A 4230-nucleotide genomic window follows, 5' to 3' on the forward strand; every position below is an offset into this window, starting at 1 on the left:
ACTTGGAGTCATTTCCTAGTCCCTACTGATCTCCATCAGGCTTGGTAGATCATCCTTTTGTTGGTTGTCTACTGTGATATCCTCCATGTCAGCTACCTTATCATGTTCCTTTGTTGCATTCTCCATGTCCTAGACTGTCTCCTTGTTCCCTTCCTCTTCCTCCAAGATCTTGAAGCTGTCTTGTCTTGTATTTCTGTCCTCATTTACCTTCTTGTATGGGCACTTACCCCTTTTCCTTTACGTCTGACTTTGGTGAAACCCTCATGATCTCTCTCCACAGTGGTTTTCTATTTATCTTCCCTATTGATTGTGGGGCGGTCTCTATATAGATGCCCATGTTCATGGCATTTGCGGCATCTAAATGGTATGTGCTCATAGTCCGCTATCTACACCAATTCTTCATCATATACTTCTAAAATGATTGCTTCTAGAATGGCTCCAGATAGATCCATTTCCACACATATTCAGGTAAAGGAGGTATATCTTCCTTTCAGAGTTTCCTCTGAGATCTTTAGAAAATGTCTCAGCTTGTTGCCTATGGTTTCCAAAGATTCTACAGCCAATAATCTAGAGGAAGGGAATAGAGCCTGATCCAAACCGGTACTAATGTGAATGTTTCACATTTCGGGACAAGGTTCATTATCCATGGTCACATGTGGAGCCTTGTTGTAGCATAGAAATAAGGCCCCCCTTCAAACACTCTATCTTTGTCCTTTAGGCTTGTGAACACTACTGTGAAAAATCCCTTAGAACCAAGATGTAAATGTATTTCTCCCTTTGGCTTCCAATGGCTCCTTATCCAGACATGTAACACCCTCTCCGTCGGCCATAACCCCATGAACTTTCATATGATTGCATGCTCCATCATATGATCTCTATGAGCTTATATCACTGGGTTGCTCAATACAAACCGTGGAATAATCCCTGACTTGTGCTTGTAGACTCCAGTGGTTTTACTGGAAGCCAGTCTTTCACTGTTGCCTCCATTCCCCTTTTCTTTTCATGTTTCCTGTTGATTCCCTTCCTGATCCTAATCTCTGCTTCTTCCAGATGTCCCCTGACTTTGTGTTTTTGAGATCTTGTCCAGTGGTTCATTGAAATGTTTCTTTCCCGCGTCCTGACTCCCTCCTGAGACTTCTCGGCTGTAGGAGGGAGCAGCACTCCCCCTTGTGCTACCTGCCATGGTACCCTGAATCCAAAACCATGACTTCAACTCCAACCCTAGCTTCTCCGTCTCCGTTCCTCCAAGTTGTCATAAACCTATGTCCTAGATTTTTGGTTATTATTTCCATTTTTATAATAATTTTTTTCATAACTTCATTTTGATTTTTTAGTTCATACATTATTATATCATTATTTTTTATAGATATTTTGAATTATTGATTTTTTTTTCTTATTTTGATTGTACTTTTAGTTAATAGGATTATAATTTACTTAAATATACTTTTGGTTTTATTTTTATTTTTAGTTTTATATGTGAGTTTGTTGTTGTTTTGATTTTAATTTATTTTTCCCAAATTTTAGATTAGTTTTGTTATTTTAATTTTTATAATAATTTAGTTTAGTTAAATTTATAAATTTATTTTGATGTTTAGTCAATATATTTTTATATTATTACTTTTTTGTTTGTAGTTTAGGTCAAATTATTGATTTTTATTTTTTCAAAGTTTGATTGTGTTATTAATTTCATTAGTTAATATGATTATAATTTAGACTTTTAGTTGTTTTAGTTTAGTTTTAAATGCAGTTTACTTATTACTTTAGTTTTATTTTAATTATTTCTAATTTTCATTTTAGTTTTGATATTCCAATTCCAATTTTTATGATAATTTAGTTTAGTTTGGTCGTTATATATTTTTATATTACTACGTTTATTTCCAATTATTGATTTTTTTTACCTCAATTTTATTATGAATTTCATTTAGTTTTAGTTAATATCATTATAATTTTTTTTTACAATTTTTAAATTAATATTGTGATTCTAATTTTTATAACAACTTAGTTTAATTAAATTTAAAATTTTATTTTGATTTCTAGTCAATATATTTTTATATTATTACTTTTTTTTCTTCCTAATTTAGAGTTGTTTTAGTTTAGATTTAAACGTAGTTTAGTTGTTACAAGATTTTTTTTAGTTTTCTTACTTTAATTTTTACAATAATTTGGTTTAGTTTTATTTTTTAGTTTGTATTTTAGTTATCATTTTAGTTATTATTTTTTAAATTTATAAATTTATTTTAATATTTACTCAAATAAATTTTTATATTATTACTTTTTAGATTGAATTATTGATTTATTTATTTCTTAGTTTCATTGTGTTATTAATTTCATTAGTTAATATGATTATAATTTAAATTTTTAATTGTTTTAGTTTAGGTTTAAATGTAGTTTAGTTTTTATGTTAATTTATGTTAATTATTTTTTTAAGTTTAGTTTTGTTAATTTAATTTTTATAATAATTTAGTTTAGTTTTACTTTTTAGTATGTTGTTTAGTTATATTTTTTATTTTTTAGTTTCATTAAATAATTTAGTTTAGTTTTATTTTTAGTTTATAGTTTAGTTATCATTTTTTATTTATTTTTAGCTTTGTTATGTTATTAGTTTTATTTCGTTTTAGTTAATATAATTATAGTCTATTTAAATATATTTTTAGTTTTATTAGTTTTAGTATTAATTTTATTTTGACTACTATATATGAAGAATATTTCCATGAAAATTGGGTGACTTTCGTTGATCGCATGGGACACCTATCAAAAACTATAAAATAAGACACAAATTTTTAAGTTGGTCAAATGCTAAACAATTATTTTTTTAAATAAATAAAAATAATTTAATAATGACAATTTTAAATTAATAATGATTAATAAAAAAATTAATTCGTAAAATACAAAAACTAATAAATATTTTTATACATATTAATGTTTACCTATTATTTATATTTTCTATCATATATATAACAACAGATATTAGTATATATCTATATATATATATATATATATATATATATATATATAGGTTGAACATATATGTCAGGAAGGATTTAACGATTTAATATTATAAGGAAACTTAATATTAAAAACATATCTCTCGAATCACATGTGAATAACATATTAATTTAATAAATTAATAGCATTAATTGATCTTTTAAAACATAACATATTAATTTGATAATTTAATAGTATTATTAGTCCTTTCCCTAAGACAGTATGAGCTATTGTAATGGATTTGCTTTTGAATATGAGGCATTGCAAAAATTAAATGATTATTAAATCTAAAGTTTTGCTTTTCATGCTTTAATTTAGTTTTTTCTTAGCTCTTTAAACAGTGGCAATGTTTTCGATTAACGAATGAAAAGTTATGAGGTCTTACCTGGCTTCGTCGCGAGGGAGAGTGGAACAAAATTTAAAATCAAAATGTATATTATTGAGAATTTATGGCATCATGGAATAACGCTAACATTATTTAATTAAAATTAAATGTTTGTTGAATATAATGTGGATGGATTGTGCATGTGGCTCCTGGCTACATGGTTACACGTGGTGACCTAAATGCAATAGGCTGATATTATTTTTACAAACATCTGTGTTGAATTTTGTTAAAGGGATTTGAATTATGTTATTTTATTTTTATTATTTATTTATCTATTATTTTTATTATTATTTTTTAATTAATTAATTTATTTTATTCTCTCATTTTTTTTGGGTCATTTTTCATTTTTTTTTTCCTTCATTTTTTTTTCTTTTCTATTTCTAATACAATTTCTCCTTCTTACTCTATTTTTTCTGTCTTAGGTTTAATTCTTTCTTATTTATTTTATTTTTTTTGTTCATTAATTTTTGCTATTTATTTGTTATGTCGGATTTTACTTGTTTTCCTTCCATTTTTAATTTTCAATTATTATTATTTCCATTCTTTCGTTCTCCCATCATATCATATCATGAAGACTAGTCTTGTTTGAGACTCAAACATATATACAAAAATAATTATTGTAGATATTCCATTGAATTCTCACCTATTAAAACCCTAGCACATAAATATTCAAACCTAAATTAATAAAAGATAATTTTAAAAAAATTTCATATTCATAAAATTAACTTTAACATATTTATAAACAATCTCACTTTAATTATTTAAGCTTTCAGTAATCTAATAAAGAAGTTTTGTAATTTTTTTTTACGATTAAGACCACATGTACTTATTAAATGTATTTTTAGAAATATTAACAAGAT

The sequence above is a fragment of the Pinus tabuliformis genome, chromosome 1_1, assembly GCF_031772625.1.
Source record: "Pinus tabuliformis cultivar Carrire ecotype Pingquan chromosome 1_1, CPIR1, whole genome shotgun sequence".
In the NCBI taxonomy this organism is placed as follows: Eukaryota; Viridiplantae; Streptophyta; class Pinopsida; order Pinales; family Pinaceae; genus Pinus; species Pinus tabuliformis.